At 39.6% G+C, this 14398-nt stretch overlaps 1 pseudogene across 1 annotated transcript; it reads left to right on the plus strand.

Annotated features, from left to right (window-relative positions):
• Positions 1-9577: 9577 nt before the first annotated feature.
• Positions 9578-10581, plus strand: LOC306643318 (5'-AMP-activated protein kinase subunit beta-2-like; annotated as a pseudogene). Its single transcript has one exon. The product of its transcript is annotated as a 5'-AMP-activated protein kinase subunit beta-2-like (transcript).
• The last annotated feature ends 3817 nt before the right edge of the window (positions 10582-14398 follow it).

Genomic DNA, 14398 nt, shown 5'->3' on the forward strand with positions numbered 1-14398 from the left:
CAGCCCCAGGAAAGTATTCTTATGGATCATTTATTTTTCCCTTCCTTCTTTTTATGACAGTAATACACGCCATTGAGGAAAATTACAGAAAATCATAAAAGTAGAAAGATGTGTCAGTTCAAGTATAGCAAGAAATTCTACAAGGATGGTTAGGTTCTGCACATAAGCTAAGGAATATTTTTCAAATGAGTGAGTTAATAAATGAGGGAGATTAGGTTCTGGCTGACTCTTAGTTTTAATAAGCTCCTGATGGATTGGATTTATGATATTTCAGTGCAAATTAATAATTAACATTTCTTCCACTAGCTATGCTTTATAAGCAGTTTCCAAGAAAACACTGTGACTGTAAATAAACCTCCCCATAAATTGCTTATGAATGAGGAAATGAATATTTTATACTTAAGAATTTTGTACACAATAGTTTTAAGATAATGTTAAAATGGATGGTGTGAGAATGAGTTTAAAACTTCTGTTTTTAAGAACTGCTATACGATGGCCGAACTACTCTGACAGGCTCGAGACATGCTGTGTGAATGAAGACGTGGCAGAAGCAACCCCTAGGCAACCAGCATCAGCGCTGGCTCCCAGCAGCGGGCAGATGGAAGCCCGGAAACAGGGGCGTGGCAAGGGGAAGGATGCAAACCCGGAGCCATCAGAGATTGGCCGGAGTTACCGGAGAGTTAGTGACGGATGGAGCTCCAGCGAGGGCGCGGAATTCTCATCACTCCAAGCTGCAGGAAGTGTCTAAGAAGGCATCTGTTCATGGAGATAGCAGGATTTCCATCAGAATAAATTCCTTTTAGGAATTCAGCCAGAAATTAGATCAGGCAGAAAAATAAAAATAAGAATACCTTAATGGAAGACTCAAGAATGTTTTAGTAATGGAAAGGAGAGGATGTCTAAAATCTGAACCGTCCAGGTTTCAGAGATGTCTGTGGGCCATAAATAAGAAGAGGGTCCTGAGATTGAGATTCCCACGCCAGGTGGTCAGTTGAAGCACTAGTGGTGCAGAGGGCAATGCAGATGCTTGCTAGAGCCACAGGATGAAGAGGTGGGGATTCTATCCCAAGAGCAGGCAAACCCAGGCATGACGGAATTAGAGCACCTTCTCCTCCTAACACCACAGCAGAGGGAGGTTAAATCAGATTGTTGAGCACCACCTGCTTCTTTTTTAAAGAAAGTTACTTAAATTATCATGATTATTTACACATATTAATTATACAAATCAGTGGGCTTCACTGTGGCATTTCCCTCCCTTCGGGGGGCCAGCTTTGGTAGCATGGCCCCCCTTTCCCTTCTCACCCCCACCCTCTCTTCCCCCTCCCCACCCCTTTCTGGGCTCTAATGCTCACTCTCCTATTTTTGGCTCATTTTTTAAAATTTAAATTTCCCCATATGAGAGAGAATGTGCAATATTTGCCTTTGATGTCCAGCTTATTTTACTTAACATGATGTTTTCTAGTTCATCCATTATCCTGACAATGACAGGATTTCATTCTTCTTATGGCTGACTAATACTTCATCCCCTATATATGTGGTATATATATATATTTTTTTTTTTGTAAAAATTCTTAGCTCTTTGCTAGAGGACTGTTTCCTTGAATAATTGAAACCCTGATGAAGACAGCATAAAGCAGAAGAATCTATTTGAAAGAGACACAGAAATCTTGATTTCTAGGGAAATTATCTAACAAGCAAAATCAAACATTTTTTTTTACAAACTCTGAAGAGCAGACCCATATCCAAGAATATTCAGAATTTTTAACATGGACACCATCAAATTCTAGCTTTCCATCAGTACATTATTAAGTTCAAATTCCATAAACCAATCAATCCAATCTTAATAGTTTAATCCTATGTATAATTAATCTTCCAAGAGTTCTTTTCCATATGTGTTTTACATTTTTAAATATAAGCACAGGTTTTAATCCTGTTCTTTTCCTCTTTTTCATTCTGGAACAACAAAACATTCTCCCTTAGTACAAAAATTATTCCTCTTCACTTAGTAAAAATATATACTTTGTATCTCATACCTTATTTATACATATATAGATATATAATATATACATGATGTACATATAGGTTATTTACTTAAATGTCTAAGTGCATATAAGTATATATAAATCTACTTTCAAATTTGCTTGCATATTTTTCATGCAGAAGTTATTTCTCTTTGCTCTTATTACTTCTAGTGTTTTTTTTTTTTTTAATTGGTTCTTTTTAGTTATACTACATTGTATTCTCTTCATTCATTCTTCTGTTGAGGGACACCAAGGCTGAGATCTTGGCTCTTGTGAATAGTGCTGCAATAACCTGGGTATACGGGTACCTCTTGTGTATGCTAACTTCTTTTCCTTTGGATAAATACCCAGGAGTGGGATAGTTGGATCACATGGTAGTTCTGTTAGTTTTTTAAGGAACCTCCATTCTGTTTTCTTGAGCGACTGTACTAATTTACACTCCTATCAATAGTGTACAGGGTTCTTTTGTCTCTAGAACCTTGCCAGTGTTTGTTATTTTTTGCTTTCTTGATGATAGCCATTCCGACTCAGTTGAGATGGAACCTCAGTATAGTTTTGATTTGCATTTTCCTGATGGCTAAAAATGTTGAGTTTTTTTTTCATGTATTTATTGGCCATGCGTATTTCTTTTGTACAGTGTCTACTCAGATTATTTGCTTTATTGGCTTTTTTTTGTTAAGTTTTTGAGTTCTTTATATATTTTGGATATTAATCCTCTGTCAGATGAATAACTAACAAATATTTTTCTCCTGTTCTGTAGATTGTCTCTTTGTTCACTTTGCTGTGCAGAAGCTTTTTAATTTGATATAATCCCGTTGGTCAATTCTTGGTATTGTTTTCTGGGCTATTGGTGTCCTATTCAGGAAATCATTGCCTGGGTCAATATCTTGAAGTATTCCCTATTGTTTTCTTCTAGTAGTTTCAAAGTTTCAGGTCTCATATTGAGGCCTGTGATCCATTTTGAGTTGATTTTTGTACAAGGTGAGAGGTCAAGTTTCAGTCTTCCACATGTGAATATTTAGTTTTTTTAACTCCATTTGTTGAAAAGGCTGTTTTTTGCCCAATGTGTTTTTTGGTACCTTTGCCAAAAGTCATTTTGAATGAAGATGCATGGATTTATTTCTGGGTCTTCTGTTCTGCTGGTTCACAGGTCTGTTTTTATGCCAAGACCATGCTGTTTTTGTTACTAAGGCTCTGTAGTATGTTTTAAAACCAGGTATTGTGATGCCTCCAGCATTGCTCTTTTGCTCAGGATTTCTTTGGCTATTTAACATCGTCTGTGTTTCCACATTAATTTTAAGATTTTTTTTTTCTAATTCTGTGAAGAACGTCATTGGAATTTTGATGGGGATTGCATTGAATCTGTAAGTCATTTTGGGTAACAAGACCATTTTAATAATACTTATTTTCCTCGTCTATGACCTTAGGTCTTTGCACCCTCTAGTATCTTCTTCAACTTCTTTCTTCCATGTTTTGTAATTTTCATTATAAAGATATTTCACCCCCTTGGTTAGGGTTATACTTTAGTTTTTTTTTTTAAGCTATGGTGAATGGGGTTGTTTTCCTAATTTCTTTTGCAGTGAGTTTATTATTAGTATGCTGATTTTTGTATGTTTATTTTATATCCTGCGATCTTACTGAATTTGTTTATCAGTTCTAAAAGTCTTTTGGTCAAGTCTTCAGAATTTTCTGTCTAGAATACCATCTGCCAACAAGGATAATTTGACTTCCTTCTTTCCTACTTTTATGTTTTTTATTTCTTTCACTTGCTTGGTTACTCTGACTAGAATTTCTAATACTATATTGAATAGGAGTGGAGAGGGTAGACACCCATATTTGTTCTTGATTTTAGGGGAAACACTGGGATTTCCTCCATTCAGTGCGATGTTGACTGGGGTCTGTGGTATGCAGCCTGATCATGTTGAGACCTGATTCCATTATTCCTAATTTACTCAGGGTTTCCACCACAAAGGGATGTTGAATTTCATCAGAGGTTTTTCTGCATCTGTGGAGATGATCATGTGATTTTTATCTTTGATTCCACTTTTGTGTTGTATTACACTTACTGGTTTTCAGATGTTGAGCCTTCCTTGCATCCCTGGAATAAAACCAGCTTGATCATGGTATATATATGATCTGAAAAGCAAAAAGCGCCCAGGCAGACCACTCGGGATGCAGGACTCACGCATGAGATTTTATTAGGCAGACGAATAGTGTCTGCCCTGAAGACAGAGCGAGCAGGGAGAGAGAGCATGGTGGGGAGCTTCGCTTAAGTAGTTGAATTTCCCGGGCTAAATGAGGCCAGTTGCTGAGCAGTTAAAATTCACCGCTAGGGATTAAGCCAGTGGCTGCCAGCACAAGCTGACAGGTGAACCAGCGGCTGGGTGGGATTGCAGACTGACAGCTGGTGTGCTGTCATGCCCATTTGCCTTCCCCTGCAGGCGAGCGCTGCGCCCCACTGCCCAGGAAGGAGCCCCACGAGGTCGTATAGGTAGCCCAAGGCCGGAGGCAGAGCCAGACTGCAGGGCGAACCCCGTGCCCGCCTGCTGCCTGCCACAGGAGCTGATGGCACCCGGCGGGCTCACGGGCAGAGCTGCATCAGCAGCTGCGGACCTGCCGGGATGCGTCCGCCCGCCGGGCAGCCAGCAAGCACTACGACTTTACTGTAGAGGAGCCTGACAGACAGTACTTCAGGCAGGTGATTAAAGTCAGTGTCATTGGTGACATAAGTTATGTGAATAGTCTACATTCTTGATATGCTGTGATGAAATGGGCCCTTTATCTATATAGTCTTACTTCCTTCAACGCATGACTATAGTCTCATGAGAAATTTTTCAAATTCCAGATAAGTACTCTGCAAAATGGTCAAGGTCATAAAAAACAAGGAAAATATGATACTCTGTCACAGCCAAAAGGAACATGACCACTGAATATAATGTCCTGGAAGCGACGAAGGGCATTAGGGAAAAACTGAGGAAATCTGAATTAAGTATAGATTTTAGTTAATAATGTATCAGTATTGGCTCATTCATTATCATGCTATGTAAGATGTCAATAATAGGGGAAACTGGGTGCAGGGTATATTGAAACCCTAAATATGTTTGCAGTTTTTCTGTTCTAAAATTGAAGTATGTTAAAAATATATATCCAAAGCTCAGAAATGAGGCAATTAAAAAGTGTCATGCCACATTCATCTTGACAGGGCACAGACACTTATGCAGAAGGTTTACACCCAAAATAGATGCTGAGCACGTGAATTGTCAGAGTATGAGGAAGGCAGTGAAATTGTCTTTAAATTTGTTTAGTACATTACCTTTCATGTTATGTTGTTTATGAAGATCCTTGGAGAGATTTCTCTAATTACTTTATGAGGACAGTTGCATGTCTCTTGAGCCACTGAGTTTTTGTTTATGGTTAAATTTATAGATAGTATGAACCATGCAGCAGATGGTGTCTCCTTCTTTGTGATACTGCAGGGTAGTTTTATAACCTACCCCTACCAAACAAGCAAGGCTTTTTTTTTTTTTTTTTTTTTTTGACTACTGGGGAAATTTTTATTTATTATTTTAATTTTTTTCCATATTTTTTGGGATTTGTTATTACCTATTTGTACATGTACAAAATAGAACAATATAATTTGTCTATACCATTCCCCAGCATTTCTTCTTTTCCTCCTTCCCTTCCTCCCCTGGTTGCTTTCCTCTGTTCTATTGATCTCCCTTTGATCTTCTAGATAAGAAAGAAGAGGTGAATCTAAGTGTTTAGAGTGTCCTTCATAATACTGATGTGACTTGAATATATTGACGGCTTCCATATGATCAGGCAAAGGGAAACATGGTAGAATGTATGCCAGTGGTGATGATGTACCTTGTGTCCTGATCCGTAAGTTGAGAAACTGAACACTGCAGAATGGGATGTTCGAGTCAGGGACCTCAATAGTCGGGTCTAAAATCATAAACTGACACCTGGCACTGACTGGGTACATAGTAGCAACTAAATATGCATCATATGCACTGAGGGAAGAAAAATGTCAGTTTTTGTCAGATTTTGATTGCCAGGTCAAACAAGTTAGAATTGAGGTTGTATGTCATGGGAAGAAACCTTTGTGTTGTTTTCTTTGCTTTTTTGTTTTGTTTTGTTTTGTTTTTTGGTCCATACTTACTACTTACCAGTAGCTAATGCTGCTCATTTCCCAAGCTTGAAACATGTAATAATCATATGTGCATCCTGATTTTTAATTTGTAATCCAGTTTTATCTTCTTCAATTTTTAGCTTTCAATTTGATTTTTCTCTCTTCTCACTGCCGCGCTCCAAATTAGACAGACATATGTTCATAGCTGTACCACTGTTGAAGACTTCTGATGACTTTATATTTATGTGATGTACACTTCCTAGATTAAATACTGTTGCATGGCTTTGGGACATTTTGATTTTCTGATTTTAACATCCAGATATCTATTCCTTATTTTCTTTTGGCTTTCCACATCTCCCTGCAGATCCTTTCCCTTCAGTAATTTCAAGTATCCTCTCTGTCCCCAGCTCATACCAAATTTTATTCTAGACTAAGTTAATTTATTCACTATAATTTCCTGGTCTACAAGGCTGCTCTGCTTTTCTTCCAGTCAAATCTATCTTCTCTTTTATTATTTTTCAACTGGAGTCCTTCAGGCAACAGAAAAAAAAAAAAAAAAAAAAAAAGATTTTAGAATACCCTTATCCCATTTCCCTAATTCTCAGATCTTGTTAATAAGCAAACTGAAGAAACATTCGGAGTTCTTTAATTTTTTTTTTTTTTTTAAGCCTCCTCAGTGTACTTGTGGGCTGGGAGTCGTGCATAATGCTTCAGGGTTGATGAACAACCTTGAGCCCCAGAAAGCGAGAGGGTAGTTGCCTTGGGCCTGGGTGTCCCTGTGGCACTCAAGGGGGCCAAACTTGTTCCTGAATCCCAGTGGTCAGTCCTGCTCATCTTCAGGGTTTCTGCAGGGCTGGCACCCCAGGATGGTGTGGAACACAGTGCATTCACCTGTCACCAAACCGCATCTGAGGCTGCATCTCTCTATCGGACTAGCCAGAAGGTTGTCAGTGTTCTGCTCTGGGCCGCTTCCAGCTGCGTATTTGAATCCTTGCTTGGCTGTGGACTACTCCCTGGCTGCAGCTGTCTCCCTCCATAGTCACAGGGGCCGCAAGTGGTTACTGTGTTCCTGGCTATGCATTGCAGAAAGCTGCCCAGGCAGGCCTTTGGCTCTCTCTCGGCTTTAACCTTTGCTGCGCTTTGTTATTTCAGCTACTGCGATGTGGGCATCTGTAAAGCTATTGCCATAGTTGGAAGCAGTGACCTTTTTGACTTAATACCTTAAGAAATGATTGTATGCCTCTTTGCCTCTGCTATTTTATGCCATTCAGCTCACGGTAAGGAGGAAATAACAGATAAGTCCATTGGTGGGCAAACCTTTCCTAATCACATGGTTATGTTAGAATTTAATTGTTGAGGAAAAGATTTGAGAGGAAATATATCTGAGAAATTATGAGACCTAGTTCTGGATTCTGTGAGTCATTGGGGTTGTTTCCCAGTCTACAAGACTCAGTGTAACTAAACTTTACAGATAAGCTTTTGCCTTTGAATTTGTTAATCTCTTTAAAATAATTCAGCTTTGTTATTATCAATATCTGATCATACTTCTGTATCTGTCTTGGAATGATGAGTGAAGGGAAAGACTGTTACTTCATGAGTAGTTCACAAAAAATTAGACAGTGTTTAATTTTTGGAAACTTCCCTGTCTGTTCAGTTGACACCAGCTAGTGATGATTACTTGCTATGGGAAACTTTAAAACTGGGAGATGCTGAAATCTCAGATTACAGATTTCTAAGTCTGAGGAAGGAAAGCATGGAGAGCTTCTGAATTTGGAGAAGTTCCAGTTAGGGAAGAGGTCTTCCTGGTAGATGTCTCGCAATCTTATAGATTCCAAAGAAAATTAATTCTCACGTGTGTACGAGTTGGCCTAAAATGATCTGTCCACCAATATAAAACTATAAATAATACATTATTTCCCACTGTGGAAATTGCTAATGAGAACATGAATTCTATGGAAAGAAATTTAAAAAAATAAAAAGTCGTATAGTAACAGTAATAACAACAATAATGAAATGGAAGGAATATAGTTCCTTTCTGTGTCTTCTTAGCATTCATATGCATAAATAAATAAATGGCGGGTGGGTGAACACAGCAGGGTTCATTGCAGGAATTTAATGTGCGTTGATTTGTGACTGAGCAGAGAGGCAGAAAACAAATGAGTCAGTCCTATAGGGTTGAGTAAGGTAAGACTTGCACCCACCAGCGTACTGCACAAGAGGAGATTCTGGTGTGAATGTTTATGACATTCTACAGCAGTGATGATATGCTGCCTTTTCCCCCATTAAGCGTACACTTCCCTCTCCCTGATGCCTGGAACCCCTTATCTTCATCATCAGTTGATGTAACCCATTCCTTTAGCTCTCTCATCTTTCTCTTATCCATCAAATTATTTTCTTGTCTAGCTTTATTACATTATAACTAATAAACAAAAGTTGCTCAATTTTAATGTGGATGTCTTGATGAGTTTGTACACATGCTTATACCCATCACCTCAGCAAGATACTAACCAGACCCATCACCTGGTAAAATTCCTCCACCTCCAATTTTCTGTCTTTATTTTTTCTTTATTTTGAAGATCACTTTACTTTGTATAGTAAAAGGTTGTTGAGGAAGTAACTCAGCATTTTAACTTATTTTCATTACTTAGGAAAGCAAGCCTAGTAACAAATAAAAAATGTCTCCCTGTGATTTATAGGATCCGTGACTAACTAACCTCAGAGCACAGATGAGTCATGCTGAGTAATTTCAGGATGAGCTTCTGTCCCCTCTGCACAATACCACTGCTCATCAACCCTCACAACTCTCTGGGTCAAGGTATCTTAACCAGCACCCCATAAAACTAGGTAACCTTGAAAATGGCCCTTCTGCACATGAAATGGATGAAGTTTCAACTGAGCCCCTCAGTCTTTGTGAAGCTTCTTGATGCCTGAGCTTTTAATTACAAATGTGTTTTCAAAAGCCTCCTGAACCAGTGGATCACTACCCAGGGAATGCTTATAAAAGTGACTTCTCAGCCCTTGGTGTCTCCATGGAGAGCAATAAAAATATGAGCAGCTGAAACTACACAGGATGTCCAGGCTGGCTCCAAGAGGCACATCTGCTCTCCTTTGTTCTGCTGCTTACCTGACCTGAAGCAACCAGGTGCTGGGTGGTCAGGCTAGAAGCTAGACTTAAGAAAGGGGAAAATGGATAAAAGAATCCTCAATTCTTACATCAAGGAATAATCATACTTATCTTGATCTTTTAAAAAATTTATAAAGATTAACCTTTCCATTTTTTTGAATTTTCTTGTTCAAACAAATGTGCAAACAGAAATAAGCCTCCAAAAACAACCTAAATCTCGAACGCATCCGTGTTCCCGGGAAGAGGGAGTACATCGCTGGAGCTCTCGGTGCCAGGTGCCCCCCGACTCGAGCTGCAGCCATGGGAAACACCACCAGTGACTGGGTGTCTGGGGAGCATCACGGGGCCAAGGCTGCATACTCAGAGGGTGGCAGCGGCCATGCCCTGGGCAAGAAGCACAAGATCATGGTGGAGATCATCAACGACCCTGGCGTCTTCAGCCTGCCCAACTCCAAGCTCCCTGGGGACAAAGAGTTTGTATCATGGCAGCAGGATTTGGATGACTCCATAAAGCCCACCCAGCAGGCCTGGCCTACTGTTATCTGCTGGTCTGAAGGAGGCAAGGAGGTCTTCATTTCTGGGTCTTTCAACAACTAGAGCACCAAGATTCCACTGATTCAGAGCCATAATGACTTCATTGCCATCTTGGATCTCCTTGAGTGAGAGCACCAATTCAAGTTTTTTGTAGATAGACAGTGGTTCATGATTCATCAGAGCCTGTGGTTACCAGTCAGCTTGGCATGATTAACAATTTGATCCATGTCAAGAAATCTGATTTTGAGGTGTTTGATGCTTTAAAACTAGATTCTATGGAAAGCTCTGAGACATCTTGTCAAGATCTTCCCAGCTCACCCCCTGGGCCTATGGTCAAGAAATGTATGTATTTTGATCTGAAGAGAGATTCAAATTCCCACCCATCCTTACTCCTCACCTACTCCAAGTTCTTCTTAACAAGGACACTAATATTTCTTGTGATCCAGCTTTACTTCCTGAGCCCAACCATGTTATGCTGAACCATCTCTATGCATTATCTATTAAGGACAGGTTGATGGTCCTTAGCGCAACCCATCGCTACAAGAAGTATGTCACTACGCTACTGTACAAGCCCATCTGAAGCATCCTGTCTTGCTTCCATGGATTCAGGAACTTCTCCTTTGCCTTTGAACTGAACCAGTCTTACCCGAGACTGGAAGGCTGGTTTGCTTTGAGGCCAATATGTGTGTTTCATAGCCTCTGAGTAGGATGCTCTGCTTTTGCATTTGACTGCAAATGACAGCTTTATGAGTTCTTGGGATTTATTTTAAGAAGAAAACGTGTATATATATATATATATATGAGAGGAAGGTTACTGGAAGCCTCCTATCCCCAGCTAGATGTATTCTTTCTATCTGTGGGTATTCTCCAAGACATGTTTGGGGGAGCTTCAGGGAGAACTCTACAGGGAGGTTTTTTCCTAAAATGTAAGAAGAGCAAACTCTGAGGATCCTTGGGTGAATATTCTATCACTGCTACCTTGGGTGCACAAGAAATGGACTTGGGCTAGACTGCTGCCCTGCTTAGAGCTTCTGCCTTGCAGGGGCAGCTTCTCTTAAATGGGGTCTCTGTATTTTCACAGTGTGTGGCACAGTCTGTGTTTTTTTTTAATGTAACAGATGCCTCACAAGAAGGCTTTGTTCTCTCATTTCACATTCTTCCTTTAGTAGCCTCCTTCAGATCCCATACCTGACCCCTCTAATATAAAATTCACTCAATAAGTGATGGGACCTGACCCACCTTATTGATGAGGGCTGTCAGAAGATCTCCTTTTTAGCCCATCAGAGGTCTAAGCTACTTTGTTACCACATGTTTTAAATTTCTACTAAAGAAAATATTGTTCAACCTTATAAGAAAGGCATAATACAGAAGATCTTTTTTTGTTTTAATTTGCTACTACAGCTTTGACTGTATGGTGCATTTCCGTAGGTTTTCCCATTGGACTGACCTTGCTTCCAGCTATGCTTTCTCAGAGCAGACAGCTCTGCAGATAGACATGGACCAGGGAACACTTCCAGGACTTCCATCCTTTAAAGATTTTTATGTGCCTGCATTTTTCTTTAATTAAAAATATGCCCTTTCATTGGTCTTAAAGAGACTGTATTGAAGAACTTCAGACTTTTTTTTTTCTTTTTTTGTGGTGCTAGGGATTGAACCCAGGGACTTGTGCTTGCAAGACAAGCACTCTACCAACTGAGCTATCTCCCCAGCCCCCCAGACTTTTTTTTTTTTTAATTTATTTTTTTTTATAAACAAATAGGATGCATGTCATTTCTGTTTGTACATGAAGTAAGAACTTCAGACTTCTAATAAATGGTCCTTAAGATTTTCTTCTCTAGTCCAGAGAAAACTACACTCTTATATTAATATGGCCAGACCCATGTTCATCTTTACACCAAGTACTGCTCTTGATACAAGTTCATACAGACTCATTGATACACATAATAGATTCCCTTAACTCTTAAGATGTATAAGGCCAAGAAGCAAGAAAGTACGCTTGGAAGGCTCTTTGTACTAAATAGTATTAAGATAATTTTTAAAATTTTTGCCTCTTCTTTTTAAATGTGTTCAGTAATGAAGTAGGGTCACTGATTTCCATTTATGGACTGAAAAGTATTCAATCCAACCTTGGGGTTCAGAGATAAAACATTTTTTTCCAAGTATCTTGGCTCTTCCATTTTACAGATAAATGCAAGTCAAACATTCAACCTTGAAGGAGGCCATACTTGAGGGTTGAGAGACTCCTAGACTACCAAGATGAGCCCAGCCACACTGAAAGGCCACCTACAGGTCATTTAGCTACCTCTTGTTTTTTCCATGCAAAGTTGACCATGCAATTGTCTTTGGAAATATAGACCTCTTTGATCCCAGGTATGAGGCAGTAAGGTGTGGGCTTGTTGTTTTCCAGGGAATGCAAACTATTAAGTGCTGTGGTAGTTAATTGCTGAGAGTAGGTACTGCTTTTGCCTTTCAAAGCCACCTTCTGCAAAAAAAGGCTTTTGTGGAGAACCTTTTATGGTCCAAATCATTTTGTCATTGGTGTGCCATTTTAAAAATCCAGGCCAAATCCTATTTTAACCAACTCTCAGGATCTATATAGTCTTCAGTTGTGCTGGAATTTTGCTTTTATCCAACCAACCATTAAATAACTGGGACACCTAGAAGGATTCAAAATCCTGGTTGTTACTAAATGGAGGATTTGTCATATTCATTTCTTGTCAACAGTACTGAAAAGCAATTATCCATGTTAATGTATTAAACTTTTTACTCCACAAAAAATCAACCTAAATCCCAATAATAATAGCTTTAGTTAAAAAAGTGTTGTCTTTTTTAACTAAATAAAACTATTTAACTATTTATTAAACTAAATAGTGAAATATTTTGCAACCATTAATAATAATTTTCGAGAGTATTTGATAAGGGTTTGAAAATGTTAAATTTAAAAAAAAGAATTGCCTCAGTATTATAGAAGTTCATCTCAGATCTGACATTTTATTTATATGCATTCACAGAAAAAATTATGGAAGGAAAGAATCTTAGTGTCAGTAATGATTAATTTGGATGATGGGATTGATTACAGGGGATTTAAATAGTTTTCTAAAACATTTTATTTGTTTTTGGCAGCAACAGGGATTTAACCCAGGGCTTCACACATGTTGAGCAAGTACTCTACCATTGAGTTACATCCCTAGCCTTTAAATTTTTTTTTATTTAGACAGGATCTTGCTAAGTTACCCAGGCTGGTGTTGAATTTGTGGTCCTCCTCTTCAACCTCCCGAATAGTTGGTACTGCACATATGTGCCACTCTGCCAGCTTTCTAATACATTTCTTTCTTTTCTAGAATATGTGTGCATATGTTTTTTCTTTTTGGTACCAGGGATTGAACCCAGGGGCACTTAACCACTGAGCCACATCCTTAGCCTTTTTAAAAAAAAAATTTTTTTTTTGAGACAGGTTCTTGCTAAGTTCCTTAGGGCCTCACTAAATTGCAGAGGCTGACTTTGAACTCGTGATCCTCCTGCCTCAGCCTCCCAAGCTACTGGGATTACAGGGGTGTACTACCACGCCCAGTTGCATTTTTAAATAATTATAAGAATAATGGTGAAATATTAAGCTTTTCCTATGGTTTTGGGTGCTCCAGAGTTGTCCCCATTGGTAAAGAGTTATAGATGTTATTAGATAAGGTGATGGAGTTTTCCAATCATGTGGGGACAGGTAGGTAACAAGGTCAAAATTTAACTTCTTGAAGATCCACATGTGTTTCTGAGAATCAGTTTGGGGACCCACTGTTTTATGTGTAGGTTCCCAAATTTCTTACTGAAAGGGGCTGCCTTAGCCATTTGAAATTTTTCCTAGTTCTGGAGGCTGCGAGGGCCAAGATCCAAGCCCAGGCAGGTTAGGTATCTGGGAAAGGGCTGCAGACTGTTCCATAGGTGGCGCCTTCTGACTCTGTCCTTCTGGGGCAGAAGAGGCAAGGGAGCTCCCTGGAGCCTCATTTACCTGAATCCCTCCGGAGGGCTCTTCCCAGCAGCCCCCCACCACCTCCTAATTCCATCAGCATTGGAGTCTTTAGACTTGAGGGAATACAAACATTCCCACAGCAGCAGGGCCCCAGTTCTGAGCTCCTGGAAATGCTCAAGAGGGAGGTTGGAGAACACAGAAACCTTACTTGCTCAACAGTTTCATCTAAGACAGTTTCATCTAAGATTGCTGGCTCGTTGAAGCTGAAGCGCTTGAACAAACAACCGAACTACCCCATAAGGGGCTATGCCAAGACCCGAAGTCTTTATTTATTTTTCCGCTGCAGAAGCAGCGCAGCCTTGCTGTGCAGGACCAGCGCCTCCAGTATGGAGAGCGCCTCCCCTTGGAGCAGTACTGTGGCCTTGCAGTGCTGGAGCCAGAGCCAGATGTTTTGCTCCATCTCAGCAGTTATTCTTTTCTTTTTTTATTACACACACACACACACACACACACACACACACATGCATTTATGTATACATTTTGTCAATGGACCGTTGTTTTATTTATTTATATGCAGTGCTGAGAATGGAACTCAGTGCCTCACATATGTTAGGCAAGTGCACTGA

The sequence above is a fragment of the Sciurus vulgaris genome (assembly GCF_902686455.1).
Source record: "Sciurus vulgaris genome assembly, chromosome: 13".
Classification (NCBI taxonomy): domain Eukaryota; kingdom Metazoa; phylum Chordata; class Mammalia; order Rodentia; family Sciuridae; genus Sciurus; species Sciurus vulgaris.